Genomic DNA, 18564 nt, shown 5'->3' with positions numbered 1-18564 from the left:
AACGTTCAAAAAAAGATATATATCTGTAACAGCGCTCCGCTTCGCGTAACGGAGGTTTGCGAAGCTGATTGGTCATTCTGTCACTGGGCTATAGTTGGGCTACATCTGGCTGATATTTGGGCTACATTTGTTTTTTTTGTCTCTGGCGGCCATCTTTGGGCTACATTGGGCTACATTGGGCTACATTGGGCTACATTGGGCTTCATTGGGCTACATTTGGGCTCCAACATATATATAGGCCAATGTAGCCCAATATATATTTTTCAAAGTTAATTTTCGTAAAAACCACTGGAGCATATATCTTGAGACATAGCAAAGGCACATCGGGCTACCAGTCCCTACAATTTTGCCAAGTTTCGTGGAAATCCATTCAGCCGTTCGAGCTAAAAGTGAGTCCAACCGCCCTATGGAAATGAAGGAAATGAATGGGTAATTTGTAATTAGCAAATAGCTCATCGCAAACTAGGAATGGTAAAGAATCGCTATTTATTCCTTAAAGTTCGCTATTTAGGAAATGCAAAAAACTTTGATGATACATATGGCGGTTCATCTCTAACAAGATAAGAAGCATAGGGATAGATTTATGATGACTGGCGCATCACCAGGGATGTGTTAGTCATTCTGTGCCGCTGTTCCGTCACCTATGGTGTGCTGCATTTACAATGCGGCGCATCATGGGGCAAAAACAGCACAGATGCGTGATGTATCTGTGCCGTAAAGGTGGCGCATTGCTGGAGTTGTATCGCAAGTGTGATGAAGCTCCAGCAAGGGTCGGGGGTGCCCCTGTCGCAGGGTTTCTGTTCTCACACAGAACTGTGGACAGAGGATTGGAACCTCGGCGAATTAGGGTGCCCCAAAACTCACCTTAGTAATCAAAAACCCCGTAGCAAGCTAGGTACAGTGTCACATTGGATATAACAAACTCTCAATGTTTAGACAATCCAGAATATGAACTTATAGTACCTCAGGATACGTGGAACTCATGAACAGTCGGTCGTTATATATTTCTTAGAAACCAGAACATGGAGTTAAGAAGAACACATGTGTATTTGAAATGTTTATTTACTAATGCCGTCTTCTCAGGCGTAGTATCTTAGATAATACAAGTACACATATTATCAGTAGCAAAATTACCAGCATAGTTACTAGTACATAAAAAGCGAATGGTGACAGTATGTTAACATGCTGTAAATGAATAAGAGTTAGCAACACTTATAAGCAGCCACGGGCCGTGGAGGGAGTTACGGTGGGGCAGGGAGGCGGGGAGGGGCAGGGTGGAGAGGGCTCCACCCTCCCCCTCCCCGCCCCACCGTAACTCCCTCCACGGCCCGCGGCTGCTTATATCTCACCCTCCCTAATACACCTATTATATTATTTGCTAAGAAGGTCTCTTTGTGTTGGTTTAGGGCGTGCCCATACTTTAGTGTCTTAGATTTGAAGGAATCACATCAGCATACACCAGCTCTCTCTTCATGTGAACCGCATCAACTGTTGTGTATGTGTGTTCGGCAAAGCAATATAAAACCCGCCTCATGCCCAGAATTGGCAGAAGCTGCACTTATGTTATGAGTATGAAGTCGTGGAGATCAGACCTCATAACAATTCTGTATCGTGTTGTTCTTGAAACTTCAGCACTCGCTGTACAGATATAGTTTAACAAGCAAAGCAGATAGTAGAGCAATAACATATTATTCTCATGTAAACCACGATGAACTACTAGGTTGAAAGCTAAAGCAACAACTAAGTGTCGTGTGCAGAAGTTGCAAAAAAGGAAAAATGGCGTTTAAACCGGTAATGAGCCCATGCTAACTTAACACGGTGTAAAGATATCCAGGACCTAGATGACACCTCCCCATGATCCGGAAACGAACTGAATAAGATAATAGAAGTGCCATCTCATGAGAGCAGATTGCAACTTTATATGTGGACGGTCCGCAAGGTAAAACATTAAAAACTAGGAAAATTTAATGCTAAAGAAAAATAAAACAGCCAAGTACTTTATCGAGTCTTAAGCCAATAGGCAAGCTAAATAATAAAAACTTGACAAATAAGTCAATGAATTGTCAATGAAATGCTAGTACTCAGCATATCAAACATGAAAAAGGTCTATGACATAACTGTGTATGCAAAATAAGCTGCAACAGCCTCCAATAGGAAGTCACCGTCTTCATCCGAAAAGACTTCAGCCATCCAATTTAAAAGCGGAAAAGAACATACGTGCTCTCCCAGCACCGGATCCTCTATCACCATCAGAGGACAGCTCGGTGGGTTTTCAAGAAAGCTCTGTTCCAAGAAAGACTGTGTTGCCGCCAGTAAATTCCAGGGACCAATTAGTCCATGCATCAATGCCACAGCCATAATCCTTTCGCCAGGACAAACCAACTCGTGAGTAATGATAGGAGTCATCAGCTGATTAAAGTCGACGTCAGGAGAAACCGGTCCGCAGAGACACAAATCAATGGCCCAATCGAAATCACAGGTCAGGCAGTGAAATACAGGCTGGACACAGGTGAAGTAGGAGAATCGAAAAGATAATCCATATGCCGTGCTTAATATCGCCAACGGCATTGTGCCATAATATTCTAGCATGCGATTGCGGAACAGTGTCAGCAGCTGCAGGGCGGGAGCTTGCACAGGAGGGACATCCATATTTAAAAATGTAAAAAAGCACAAGAGCGTCCGCTGGTAATGCAAGTAAAAATGGGAATCCACGAAGCACAGTGGAAAAAAATAGAATGAAAGAAAGCAGGGATGACTCCAAAGATTTTCTCAAATGAAGTCACGAGACCACTGGTAACAACTTTAAAAAAGTGCGCCAGGGCCTTTGTGGAGGACGCGTTAAAGATAGTCCGAACCATCTTGCTGAAATGGAAAGGCGAATCAGTATTGAAAAGGGTCTGCACCTCTGTACGGGTGTTCGCTATGTGAAGCACGAAAGTTTCACGGGCCGAACTCAAGGCCACCTCTCTCTGAGACAAAAGAGCTCTTATTCTTGCCATGCCGTTGAAATCTGCTCCCAAGGTTGGTATTTGTGGCCAGATTGAAAACTCCCTATGTTCATGTGTGGGAGGAAATAGAACATTTCTGCAGCAAATAACCCGTTCACTTACTGTTACGATAAAAGGAATACTTTTAATTAACCCAGAACAATCTTCATTATTGAGCATCAAATAACTACCATTTTCCAACAACTTGAACGTGGGGATGATAGCAGGAACTGGCGTGCCTTGCAACACGCAAGCCATATTTGGTCGGTGTTTGTTGCATGAACCGTGTAACTGTATGTGCCTACACATTAGTGAATGATCTGGCGTCTCAGTGCATTCCTCTCCATTCAGATAAACTTCTTGATCATCTTTGAAACATCTGTATGTGTATGGAAGCGACCAGACCTCATGAAGAAAAGCACTACCTAAAGGTTCATAACGACCTATTGGTATATATTTCATACAATTTGAAAACTTATATAAAGCAAAAGGCAGCGTTATTAAACCGTGGATAAGGCACGTTGCCAAAAAACCCGCAATCCTCTGCTGATGAGGTCACTGAGCATGTCATGAATGATGTAATATGTGACATCATCAGCAGTGGATTACGGGTAATAGTATCTCTAGTTTACTCCCCTATAGCTGTCTTTCTTTTAACATAAGTGTCTGTTTCCTTCACTCCATCACTGCGACGAACCACGCATGGCATTCTTTGACCCGAGGGCATGGGCATGACATACTGTATTCCCCGCTCACTCCTGTAGACTGGGCAGTCTGGCTCTCACCGTTGCGAGAGAAGGGGGTCACGTGCGCACTTCGGCAATTGGGTGTACTTAAGCTGGGTGACCTATTCAAGGACGGGACTACGATCACCTGGGCACAACTGGTCCACTCCCGACCTCCAGCTACGTTAATGCAACGTTTCCACTTCCACAGGGTACGGGCGGCGTTGCGGACCTTGCTGGGTCCAACAATGCTAGAACCTCCCGAGACACCAGAATTAACTTATATTATTAAACACTCGTCCCCAAGTCATCTTGTCTCCCGGATGTATAGGTTGGGCCAGGCTGGCGGGAAACAGCCTATCTCCAAGGCCCGGGCGGCGTGGCAGCGAGATTTGCAAGCGACCATCAGCGACTCCATGTGGACGTATTGCTGCCGCAACACTAGGAGGGTGTCCCTTAATGCTCGCCATAGGCTTATACATTTTAAATTCTTACAAAGAGTATATTATACCCCTGAGCGATTATGTAGATACGGCCTCCGGGGCTCAGCGGAGTGCGAGCGCTGTCATGCCCAGGTGGCGGACTTCATGCATCTGGCGTGGTCCTGCCCGGGCATTAACAAATTCTGGGCTGACGTCTTTGCAGAGCTAGGTCAGATATTGGAGACTGAGTTGCCGATTGACCCGGAGTTGGCATTACTAGGTTATTCCAGACTCCTCCGACCGGCGATACGTCGCATGGCAGACTTGGGACTAATCCTAGCCCGACGTGCGGTGGCGCGATGTTGGATGCGGGGACCTCTCCCGACCGTAGGTGGCTGGTCCAGAGATATGCTATATGGGTGTACCCAGTCGCAGCTCTATAGCGAGCTTCTCCCACCAATCAGCAGACCCAAAAACTTCTGGGACTTGTATCTTACGTATGCGGCCCGAAGGGAGGATGTGGATTCAGTGCAGGAGGAGAATGAGGAGAGACAGAGCGAGGATGGGGGCACTGGGATTCCCGATCCAATGTAAAGCGAAAGAGTGGGTCATGAGGGTCCGAGTGCCCGAATGGGCGAATACACAGGGACCTTGAGTACTTGATGGAGGCGTTTCCCCCGAGCACTACTGGTTGCAGGTCATGCATAGTGGGGATTGTTCTGGGGGGAGGGAGTCACGGCGGAGTGGGACAGACGTAGAGGAGGGCGGAGATAGGGTGGACAGGGCATGGAGGCGCTAAGGTTCTGGGAGGGGGGCAGAGGTACACACAGGGGCAGGTAGAGTGGGGGGTGGAGTTGGGGGGGGAAGTTTTAAGGGGCGATTAATGTTGGGTTAGAGGTTCGGACAGGCATACCACACCACTACATCTAATTCCACGCAGACATCGAGTGTGCACCAACATGGGCGGGCGAGACCGAGACAGGGAGTTCGAGTTACCTTTGTCCCGTTAGTTACGCTGCATGACGGCGGCATAGAGGCTGCTGACCATTGGGAGGCGGCAGGTCTGATTCGTCGAATGATCCTACTGTGATTGTATTGTTGTTCTTTTACATTGCTGCCGGCCCCAGGGTTGTAGGCGTGGAGCTGTGTGTATGTGCTGACACCGAATAAAAGTTTATAACCCAAAAAAAAAAAAAAAAAAAAAAAAAAGTGTCTGTTTCCTTCCCTTATACTTACTGTTCTTTTTTTTTAAAAAAATTTTTGGTTCACTTCCGGTTCGCGTACCGGCGAGCGAACTGGGAAGCGAACTACGAGAAATAGAGGTTGGCACAGTTCCAAATATTGTACCAATTTTTTAATAACGGGGAGGTAGTTCTGAAAAGAACTTTTTTTTTTAATTGTTTTTGTTGTTTTATATTTTTTTTATTTTTCTGAACATTTTTTTACTTTTTTTGAATTTTTCTGAACAGTTTTATATTTTTTGGGGTTTTTCTTGCAGGGGGCAATGAAAACGATTCATTGTAAAGGGCTCAACAGGAGCAACAAAACAAAAAAAAAAGTATTTATTATTTGGGGCGTTTCGTACAAACTTGCATATGATAGTCAATAGCTCTGTTGATCAGAGTGATGCTTCTTTCTCCGTAGCAAATGAATCCATTGCAATGTACGCAGACGTGTTTTACTTCATGAAATCTCGTTTGAATATTTGCCACCATCTCCCTGCCCTCTGGTCCCGTTACTTCCGGTACAACAGATCTTCTGGCCATAATAGGGAGATTATCTAGGTCGTTACGAAACTGTGCAGCACTGTAGTTGTTAGGATGCCACCTAGTCATATGGCGATGCATTGTGTAGTTTCCGAAACTGTATTTTTTGTCGGTCCCTCTGGACAGTCTATCTTGACATATAAGGCAAGTTACGTATCTTGCATTTACTTTTTTCTGACCTTTGGGAATTTAAAAAAATTGCCAAATGAAGTTTTCTTTCCGGTGAGACGTCCTGGGCTCCTCAGGCAAAAAGTGCCTCTCTTCGTGCTCGTCGTCCTGTTCCTCTTCTTCCTCTTCTTGCTGACTTATAACTTGAGCAGGTGGTCCACTCTTCCTTGGATGTGGTGGAGGTGGTGGGGAAGCACCAGCTGAAGCTACTAAAGAAGCCATTGCTCACTGGTAACAAAGGGTCTTTCTCTCACAATGATGAAAGTCAGAGTGAGTAAAGAAGGAGGGATTTTCATCATTTGGGAAAAACAATAGTTCTCAACCAATTAAAAGTGTTCATTTTAGATTATATGACCTAGTCTTACATCATTAGGAAACCAAAAGTGAAATGAACCAATGAAAAGTGTTATTACCAAGTCACATGACCTGCTGTGTTTATGTTAAGCGCTTTGCAGGGCCTCCCGGTTTGCTTCCAGAAACCTGTGCTTTGCGACTCGGTAAGCGTACCAGTTCGCTAACGTAGCACGTCATATGACGTATCACGCGACAACGCGAAACGTCATGCGGACGGGAGGCGTCACGATGTTGTTTTCTAACGCGGCAGTTGCGGTAAAGAAACGTTTACCGGCTCGCGGTCTATTTCGCGGCATCAAGGTCAGCTAACGGGAAGCTTCCCGATTCGCGAAGCGGGAACGAAGAAAAAAAAATATTAAAAAAAAAAATTATTAATAAACATATAAAATATATTTTTGGATTTAAAGAAGAATACATTTTAGAGCTACAGATATTAGCTGTTAAAAAACCAATGAAATTCACTGAAAAAACCATAGGTTATAGACCATATATAGTTAGGAATTAGCATTTACAAAACCTTGAAAATTCACTGAAAAAACCATAGACTTATAGACCATATATAGTTAGGAATTAGCATTTAGAAAACCTTATTTTACTCACACAAAACCATTGAAATTCCATATATAGTTAGTTGCACTAACTATATATCGCACACCCGCAATCCACTGCTGATGATGTCACATATTACATCATTCATGACATGGTCAGTGACATCACTGATGACATCACTGATGACATCTCAAATGACATCACTGATGACATCATGACACACCAATACCAGTTACTACATACGCACTCACTGATTCCTACGTCTACACACACACATTCACTCATTCACCCATACAATCACTCATACATACAGTCACTCATTATTACAACACTATCATATGCACTCATACACCTATGCAGACAGTCACACACTGCCACTCATCCATGGAGTTACTCACACACCAAGTCAGTCCTGTAAAGAATCAATCACACTTCCATTTCTTCATCTATACAGTTAAACACAGAACACCATACTTCAGTGACATCACTGATGACATCTGAAATGACATCTGAAATGACATCACTGATATCTCAAATGACATCACTGATGACATCATGACACACCAATACCAGTTACTACATACGCACTCACTGATTCGTACGTCTACACACACATTCACTCATTCACCCATACAATTACTCATACATACAGTCAGTTATTATTAGAACACTATCATATGCACTCATACACCTAGTCAGTCCTGTGAAGAATCAATCACACTTCGATTTCCTCATCTATAGTTAAACACAGAACACCATACTTTTCACACATATACTAACACATACTTACTCTCTTATACAATCACTGATACAAGTACACATTGATATGCACAGCGTCACACACCTCCCAGCCAGCCACACACACACTCAGTCTTCCATCCATCCAGTCATTCTTCAATATGTAAAACGTATTTAAACTTTACAAAAACACACAGACACTAGATGATGTCATCAGTGATGTCATCAGTGATGTCACTGACCATGTCATGAATGATGTAATATGTGACATCATCAGCAGTGGATTGCGGGTGCGCGATATATAGTTAGTGCAACTAACTATATATGGAATTTCAATGGTTTTGTGTGAGTAAAATAAGGTTTTCTAAATGCTAATTCCTAACTATATATGGTCTATAACCTATGGTTTTTTCAGTGAATATATATATGTATATATATGTGTGTGTGTGTATATTACCTACTGGCGGTCGCCAGTAGGTATATATAGTTAGAATTTTCAAAAATCCCATAGGGAAAAAATCCTATGTCTAATAACTTTGGCGTTTGTGGACGGAATTGGCTGAAATTTTCTGGAAAATGGAACATTTTGTTTCTGAGCAGCCCCTGGAAATTTGGGGGGGGTTCGTCCAGGGGGGGTCGAGAAAAAAGGGGGGTCCCAAAACGTGTTTTTAACATTGAGTTTTCCATAGGGCGGTTGGCCTCACTTTTAGCCCGAACGGCTGAATGGATTTGCATGAAACTTGGCAAAATTGTAGGGACTGGTAGCCCAATGTGCCTTTTGTAGGTCTCAATATATGTGCTCCAGTGGATTTTGAGAAATTAACGTTTAAAAAAAGATATATATCTGTAAGCGCGCTCCGGGCAGCGCTCCGGTCCGCGGACCTTAAGCGTACCGGAACTTCGCGTAGCTAAGCTGATTGGCTCTCCGGTGTCTGTCAACATTCTAAACAGTCCGGAGCGGCCGCCATCTTGTCTCTCGGTAGGATTGAGAGACAAGAGGAGGCCAAAACAAAGGGGGAAATAACCATAAGGGGGCATACTAGATCCTCCCTGACCCCCTAGGTTTAATGTGGAGGTTTTAAAAGGGCCCCGCGGGGCAAAAAAAACAAAAAAAAAATTTTGTTTTTTTTGCGTGGGGAGCGCCCGGTCCGCGAACCGGGAAGCGTTCTGGGCAGCGTACTGCAATGAAAAATGAATGATAGACTTTTCAAATGCTGTATGTTAATTGATTGTTGGTTTTGTTGATTATTTTTTATTTTATTTATTTTTTAAGCATTTTTTTTTATTGTGATTGTGTTTCATAATTTATTAAACTTTCTAACATTTCATTGTCAGAAATTTCATAATTATCATTGAATATACATTGTAGTCTCTGAGGGTGTAAAATGTCCTCATTTTCAAGGAGGTTATCTACTGCTTGTACACATTGCAGTAGTTCTTTGTCTAAAGTTTCATCGAAAAATTCAATATCATTTTCATCATTGATTTCTTGGCTGCTCTCTTGCAGGACAATTTGAAATTCAACTTTCTGTTCGCCTTCCATTTTGCCTGAAATTTAGATTAAAAAAATATATATTAGTAGAGATAGGGCACTGTTGGGATTAATTTTGGGCAGTGTATAGTATCAGAGTGGAAGTAGGAATATAAAAAAGTGTATGTGATTTAATGTAAGTAAATTCATAATTATACAAGAGAAGCCTAACTCCAGAAAAAGTTTACCATATTAACTTATAGTGCACAATATACTTCAGTTTTAAAAATAAAAACTTACCTTTAGAAAGAAGTTGAAGGAATTAGTGAAAATCCTATTGAAATGTACACCAAGAAGTAGTAGTCAAAATGGCTGTGTTTTCTTCTCTTCCTTTATATATATTCAGGTATATAACCAATCAAATGTCAGGTAAAAAAAGTAGAAAATGAAAGTAACATTTTAATTGGTTGTCAATTCCAACACTTCAGATGTGTTTTGTGAAGTAATTTACCTCACGGTATTTAGAGAGGTCTACAGGCTAAATGGCTAAATGGAATTCCAATCAAATTTGTGAAAATGGTAGGGATTGGTATGTAGTATGAGCTAGTCTATATTTGGTGAAATTGTCTCCAGTGGCTTTTCTGTGAACTACTTTCCCACCTTTTTTGATGGTGCGCTTCCCAGGGAGCGACCCGGTACGCGAACCGTTGAGCGCCCCGGTTCGCGAACCTTAAGCGTAACGGGAGTCCACCATTTTGTGTTTCGGTCGAATTAAGATACAAGATGGAGGGCAAATAATGTTCAGAATGGGTAGAAGGGGGCACGGTAGACTTATCTTGACCCCCTAGGTTTTGTGAGGGTGGCTGAGGAGGCCCATATGTGCGAAAAAAACATTTTTTTAAAAAAAATTTCGCGAGGTTAGCTCCCGGTTCGCGTACCGGGTAGCGCCCCAGGGAGCGTACTTTGTTGAAAATTAGTGAAAAAAGTTAGAGTAAAATAATAATTGTGAGTGATCAGATGTAGGGTAGCTCTGAGAAGAGCTTTTGGGTTTATGGTACATTTAGGTACTTATAAGTAGGTACCAATGCACATTCTTAAATTCAGAGTGAAAATTCTGTTGCCCTCATCTGAGAAGTGAACTCCATCTCCTCTGTAGATATCTTGCATGTAGTAACGCAAGTTATTGTTGTACAGGGAGCCCATTCCATGGTCTCTCATGTAAGCTGAAACAGATTTGTTTACATGCTTCCTCGACTTCTCAATTTGTGGACAAAATTGCTTTGACCACCTCCATTTCTGTCTTTGGCATATATTTGAATATACCAAGGCAGTCTGAGGAAAAAGTGCTATTAATTGCTCAAAGGTGTCCTTTAAAAGCATTTCCAGACCTACACCAGTCAAAGTGCCCAAGTCATTACCTCCACAGTGCACAATTAACAGGTCAGGTTTGGGCAAATGCATAAAGGTTTTCACCAATGGTATCAATTGGTGACATTTTAATCCTCTGTGGCCAAACCACTTAATTTCCACATCTTGTAAATTGAGGTTAGGTAAATTCCTGTTTTCAGTGTACCTTTGAGCCCAGTGAATATAACTATGTCCAACAATCCAGACAGAAAACATGGTGAGAGAAGGTTCTCCTGCAGTCAGATGAAGTGTGGCAATGAAATGGCAGTTGAAAAAATGAGAGTTTAAAATGAAAAAAACTGTGCAGTTCAGAGACATAACTTCTAACCATAAGACTGGACGTCATGGAGAAATAAGTGCACTTTGAATGAGTTCAGAAAAACTATTTCTTTTTATAAGCTAATTGAAGCAGCCAATCAAAACATGGAGTAGAGGGAATGTAAGTATGCAATGCTGTCTACTGTTTTACATTGCTTTGTGATTAAAAGTGATGTAGAGAATTAAATAATTGTAGTACTCATAGAGGTAGTGTAAGTCTGCTTCATAGTAAGCAGTATCAGTGCCATAGGAAATGTAGAACATGACTGAGCAAGAAGGGGAAGATATTACTATTCCAGGATTGTGAAAATGATCTTCAACATTTTAATTCTGAAAGTTGCAGAAATGCCAAATGACGGGATTGGCTTACAAGAAATCCAAGAGTTATAAATGGCTCTGACAAGATTTGGCCTTGTGGAAACTTGTGGTAGAGAGCAAGAAGTCATTTATTGCATGTAACGTGTTTTTAAAAACGATGGAGATTTTCTTTCAGAAAGTGGCGGGCTGAAAGTAATAACAGCACAAAAGAGTGTAAGCTGTTCATAGGACATCCTTTGACGTCATGGGAAGTAAGTTAACTTTAAGGAGTTCTGAATTCTGATTTGTTATGTTGTATGGGTTTTTTAAACACAATCATTTTGATTGTGTTTTGTTTTTCCCCGCTGTTATATGATGAATACCTTCAAGTCACTGTTTTTAGTGAATTTTGATACATTCTGAGAACAGCAAAAATAAACCATTTAACATGTATAATTAATTCTGTACTGTTTGCATTTATGATGTATATGTAGAACTGTGTAGGAGGCATGGAGAAGGTGAGGCTTCTGTAAGTGTCAAAGTTGTTGCATGCAGTGCTGCACTTCTGCGTATTCTTTCATATGCTAGACTACATCTGCACAATGAGATACCTAAGCAAAGGAAACACAAGTGATGTGATTGTGAAATGAGCAAAATAAATTGCACGTATTTCAATTACATCACCTGTGTTTCCTATCATTACGAATCACATTGTGCAGATCAAGTTTAGGTCTGTCCAGGGAAACATAGGAGGTTTGGACTTTGTTCAAGAGTGCAGTGGACATGACTCACTTCATTGGTAGACCTTCACATGTATTATGTCCTCTGTTCTCTTCAACAACTCGAAATTTCATCTGCAACCCTGAGTAGGCCTCAACTCAAAAAAACTCTGGATAGGACACATCTTATTGGCATCCTGAAGCAATTATTTAAAATTTTAGTGTCTTGCGACACTTTTCTGAGACAACAGCAATGCAAAAGATGCACCATGTTTTAAGATAGGCCTCACTTCATCTGCATCAAGATACTGTTAGTTTAAAATGTATATCTTTAGGACTGTGTAGGGGGCCTGGAGAAGCAGAAGCTTCTGTAAGTGTCAAAGTTGTTGAAAAACTGTTTGTCCTTCAATCTTTTCCCTTGTCTTTTGTAATTTTTAAATACATGTTTTAATATTTTTGAAATGTTTGTTCTCTCTTTCACAGATTGAAAGTATAAAAACAAAAAGTGAGTAATTTAACGACAATTATAAGGTAAATGCTTTGTACTCTTTTCGTTACATTTCTATCACATTCACCTACTATTAGTTCCACTGCTTCATTTCTTTAACCCTCAGTTTCCTGCCTTTGCTACTTCCCTCATTCCTTTCTCTATTACCTACTTACTCAACTCCTTCCACTCTTTTTCTCAGTCCCTCTCTTCTCATAGTTCCTCACTCTTGTTCACTCACTCCGTCTCTATTACTCTTAGTGTCTTTGACTGATCACTCTATCACTACTTGTCCATAATGCTTTCTCTGTGTAGTTGAAGCACACTAAGGGGCATATTATGAATACAGCCAATAAAATTATTGCTCTTTTTATTGGCAGAAAACTGGTGCAAAAGTGGTTTTAGCGGCAGTTTTCTGTCGCTAAAAGCAGCTTTAGCGACACATTTCTGCCAATAAAAGCTGCAAAACTTTTATTGCCTATGTTGATGATATGGCTCTATGTTACTTACATTTCTTTGCTGTTTCAATTAATCTTTTTCTGTTATTTTTTGTTTTCTGTTTTCTATTTTTTCTCTCTGTTATTCCTCATGTTTTAATCTTATTTTGAACATTCACTCACATTCTCCAAGAAACTCTTCTTTGTTAATGTTATACTCTCTTTTTTTTTTTCTTTCACTTCGTTATCTATTTTGTTTTTCACAATTATACCCTCTTCTGTCTTTTCTTCGGTAAATAGATCTATTAAACAGTATCTCTTCTTTACTCCCTATAGCTGTCTTTCTTTTAACATCACTCTGTTTACTTTCCTTATACTTACACTTTTTTTTTTTTTTTTTTTTTTGGGTTAGCTCCCGGTCCGCGTACCGGGAAGCTAACCCGGGAGCGAACCAAAAGAAATAGAGCTTGCCAGAGTGCTAAACATTCTAGCAATTTTTTTTGAAAGGGAAGGTAGTTCTGAAAAGAACTTTTTTTTAAATATTTTTGTTGTTTTATATTTTTTTTTAATTTTTTGAACATTTTTTGGTTTTTTTGTATTTTTTGAACGATTTTATATTTTTTTTGGTTTTTTTGGGGGGGGGGGGAAACAACAAAAAACAGGCGTTGAAAAGGGCTCAACAGGAGCAAAAAAAAAATTACTGGGGGCGGTTAGGGCAATCATGGTGTTCATACGCCAGGTTTATAGCATTGATGCTCATGTTGCCACACGCTAACAACGCACGACAGTGCATACAAGAGTGTATCATGTGGCCAAAATTCTCTTGTATATTTGGCACAGTTTCCCGTGCCTCTTCTGGTGTTAACGCAATTGGTAATCTTGGTCTGGCCACAGGAGTTGGTCTTGGATTGTCCTGCATATCCCTTATTTCCGCCCGGCTGTAATTTTGTGGATGCTTCCTTGTCATGTGCCTGTGCATTGTGTGATTTCCGTAACTATATTTCTTGTCCGTCGCTCTTGATAATTGTTCTTTGCATATGCGGCAGGTGACATACCTCGCATTGACTTTTTTTTGGCCACGAGGGATCGAATAAAACTGCCAGATGAAACTGGCTTTCTTTCTGGAAACCCGGGGCACCTCTTCTAAGAACTGTGGTTCTTCTCCCACTTCATCCATTTCTTCATCTTCCTCCTCAGTGTTGGTAATGACCTGGGGAGGTGGTCCTCTCTTCCCATGAGGAGGTGGAGGTGGTGGTGGGGGTCCACCAGCTGAAGCTACCAATGAAGCCATTTCTCATATAGTAGTAAAGGTCTTCCTCTCACAATGATGAAAGTCAGAGTGAGGAAAGAAGGAGGGGTTTTCATCATTTGGGAAAAACAATACTTCTCAACCAATGAAAAGTGTTATTTTTAGGTCACCTGACCTAGCCTTACATCATTATGAAACCAAAAGTGAAATGAACCAATGAAAAGTGTTATTAACAAGTCACATGACCTGTTATGCTTACGTTACGCGCTCCGGTCCGCGCCCCGGATAGCTTCCGGGTCGCTGCGCTTCGCGCCTCGGTCCGCGCCCCGGTGCACTTCCGGGTGCGCTAACGCAGTACGTCACAAGACGCATTACGCGGCAACGCGATACATCGCGTTTTCGCGACGCGACGCGGATCGCTTCCGGGGAGCTGCGTTTCGCGCCTCGGTCCGCGCCCCGGGGCACTTCCGGGTGCGCTAACGCAGTACGTCATAAGACGCATTACGCGGCAACGCGATACCGTCACTATGTTGATTTCTTACCGGTTCGCGGACCGGGTCGCGGCTTTAAATTGAGCTAACGGGAAGCTTCCCGGTTCGCGGACCGGGAGCGAAACAAAAAAAATATTTAAAAAAAATTATTAATAAACATATAAAATATATATTTTTGAATTTAAAGAAGAATACATTTTACAGCTATAGATATTAGCTTTTAAAAAACCAATGAAATTCACTGAAAAAACCATAGGTTATAGACCATATATAGTTAGGAATTAGCATTTACAAAACCTTGAAAATTCACTGAAAAAACCATAGGTTATACACCATATATAGTTAGGAATTAGCATTTAAAAAACCTTATTTTACTCACACAAAACCATTGAAATTCCATATATAGTTAGTTGTACTAACTATATATCGCGCACCCGCAATCCACTGCTGATCATGTCACATATTACATCATTCATGACATGGTCAGTGACATCACTGATGACATCTCAAATGACATCACTGATGACATCTCAAATGACATCACTGATGACATCACTGATGACATCACTGATGACATCACGGATGACATCACTGATGACATCACGGATGACATCTCAAATGACATCACTGATGACATCACTGATGACATCTCAAATGACATCACTGATGACATCTCAAATGACATCATTGATGACATCACTGATGACATCACTGATGACATCACTGATGACATCACTGATGACATCACTGATGACATCACTGATAACATCACTGATGACATCACTGATGACATCACTGATGACATCACTGATGACATCACTGATGACATCACTGATAACATCACTGATGACATCACTGATGACATCACTGATGACATCACTGATGACATCACTGATGACATCACTGATAACATCACTGATGACATCACTGATAACATCTCAAATGACATCTCAAATGACATCACTGATGACATCTCATTTGACATTACTGATCACATCACTGATGACATCATTCATGTGATAATACGATGAACCTCTTCAGACTCTAATATAACCTTAGATACACTCAGTGTAAACACAGACTCGCAGATTGTCACTCATCCATGAAGTTACACACACACCTAGTCAGTCATGCAAACAATCAATCACACCTCCATTTCCTTAACTATACAGTTAAACACACCTTACTTATTCAAACATATACTAAAACATATTTACTCACTTATACAATCCTGGATACAAGTTCACAATGATCCATACAGCCACTCACACATTCACTGGCTCTTATGCATAGTTATTTATATATGTCAACTCTCACATGTACTGTATTTTACATATGTACTTACTTTGACATGTAGCACTGAGATATCTATTCACTCACCAATACAGTCATGCACACAGTCAACCACCCATACAGCTGTTTCCACATGCACTTTTGAACCCATACATCTATGCAGAGAGTCATACACCTCCCAGCCACCCATACACACTCTCAGTCTCCCATACACACTCTCAGTCTCCCATACAAATACTTGGGCAACCAATCAATAACCCATATAGTTAATCATATAGCTACTGATCAACACATGCAGCAGTTTACAGAACAACAGACATAATGATGCACAAATTAAGACAGTTTAGTCACTAACCCATGCACTCAGTGAGACACATTTAATCACTCCCTCATACAGTCAGTCATGCACCTACTAAATCCTTTGTTCAGACACTTCTACATCCACTCATTCTTCAATATGTAAAACATATTTTAACTTTTCAGAAACATACAGTCACTGGATGTTGTCATCAGTGATGTCATTTGAGATGTCATCAGTGATGTCACTGACCATGTCATGAATGATGTAATATGTGACATGATCAGCAGTGGATTGCGGGTGCGCGATATATAGTTAGTACGACTAACTATATATGGAATTTCAATGGTTTTGTGTGAGTAAAATAAGGTTTTTTAAATGCTAATTCCTAACTATATATGGTGTATAACCTATGGTTTTTTCAGTGAATATATATATATATATATATATATATATATATATATATATATATGTGACACTTTAGAAACCAGCATTTGCAATGCAATAGGTCTCGTATTAGGAAAGTTTGAGCTATTGCTATTGTAATGACAATTTTTTTATTTATGTGTTGGTTTTGAAAATTGTGAAATGAATAGCTTTGTCATTTACAATGCCAATAGTTTTAACTTTTGCAAATGTGACACCTATAGCCTTTGTACTGCAATGTGTTGTATTTACGTGACTTAGATGTATTGATATAACAAATAACAACGGCTTTTAATTGTTTTAAATAATTAAAACTTAAATACAAGTTATTGTAATTTATAATGGCAATAGCTTAAACTTTTGTAAATGACGTTTGTGAAGATTATGTTCAATGTATTTTATTGTGACCAAAATCCAAGAACAGAAATGAAATATTAACATCTTTTTGTGACATTTGTAATAAAGCTTGAAACATTGAGAGAACATTTGAACCAGTTGTTGTTGAATGGTTGCACTGATTGATGCTGAGTGATGCTGTGGTGATGCGATAGATAGAGTGAATGCGATAGAGTGAATGCGATAGAGTGAATGCGATAGAGTGAATGCGATAGATAGAGTGAGGGCGATAGATAGAGGGACTGCGATAGATAGATAGATAGATATACAGATCAGACAGACAAGACAGATCAGACAGACAAGACAGATCAGACAGACCGCCATAGACAGAGTGAGGGCCATAGATAGACAGAGTGAGGGCCATAGATAGACAGAGTGAGGGCCATAGATAGACAGAGTGAGGGCCATAGATAGACAGATGGTTGTGTGTGGGGGGGTTGTGTGTGTGTGTGTGTGGGGGGGGGTTGTGTGTGTGTGTGTGTGGGGGGGGGTTGTGTGTGTGTGGGGGGGGTTGTGTGTGTGTGTGGGGGGGGTTGTGTGTGTGTGTGGGGGGTAGTGTGTGTGTGTGGGGGGTAGTGTGTGTGTGTGGGGGGGGTAGTGTGTGTGTGGGGGGTAGTGTTTGTGGGGGGGTAGTGTGTGTGGGGGGGTTATATGTGCTAGATGAAAAAACAAACTTGCACTACCAGAGAGCAATGGGTGTGTTACAAGACAACCAGAGATCAGATGACAATACCAAACGTCTACAGACATTGGGCAGAACACGGGTTTTGTCGTTTCAATGTGGTAGAAAAACTGCTATGATTATTACCTAATGTATTGGTCCTTAAAGTGTCGACCTGGGAAGCATAAAAGACTGAAGTGGCCTTATCGAGATTTGAACTTGTGACCTATAGTTCACAAGCAGGTGTCAGCCTCACTGCTTAAACTACTGATCCACCGTGCTAAAAAAACCAACAAACAAAACCGAATGCTTTAAATGGTAAAAAAATATAATAAAAAATAGCGAGCAAATGGGAGAGGTGCAGAGACAGAAGAAGACCTAATAACCATAACAACACAAGAATCATCGGGAAAGGAGTAAAGAAACTTAAGGGAGAGCTGCCTAAGAAAAGAACGGAGAGACGAGAACAGACATTTATTGTTTTTCACAGTTTTATATTGCGTATTGGTGGACTTTACAGGTGCACTAGTTACATTAAACACAGGGATATTGAGTCATTTGCCCAGAATCAAAGGATGCTGCGCCGATGCCAGGACTTGGAGCTGGTTTCCCAGTTGCAAAGTCGGCAGCTTTGTCTGTAACTCACACCCTCTACTAATAAATGCCGAGGGAAGTCAAGGGTGATGGATGCATGCACAGAGTAGGCGAAAGGGGCTACGGTGGCGATAGAGAACATATGGGCAGGAAGGAGATACAGAGGGGCTAAAACGAGGGAGAGGAAAGAGTTGCTATGGGTAAGTGAGAGAGAAGAGGAGGTGATGCATAGGGAGCAAAAGGGAGATTTTAAATGAAGGGCGAGGTGCAGAGAAGACAAAAAGGAGGAAGAGAAAAATCTGGAAATTAGT

At 41.1% G+C, this 18564-nt stretch overlaps 1 protein-coding gene across 1 annotated transcript in view; it reads left to right on the top strand.

Moving 5' to 3' along the window:
- Positions 1–18564, top strand: part of PI4K2B (phosphatidylinositol 4-kinase type 2 beta) — a 336223-nt gene that overhangs the window by 157070 nt on the left and 160589 nt on the right. The window lies entirely within an intron of this gene.

The sequence above is a fragment of the Lissotriton helveticus genome, chromosome 2_2 (assembly GCF_964261635.1).
Source record: "Lissotriton helveticus chromosome 2_2, aLisHel1.1, whole genome shotgun sequence".
NCBI lineage: Eukaryota > Metazoa > Chordata > Amphibia > Caudata > Salamandridae > Lissotriton > Lissotriton helveticus.
Note: the sequence above shows the minus strand (reverse complement) of the source record. Positions and strands in the feature narration are given on the sequence as shown.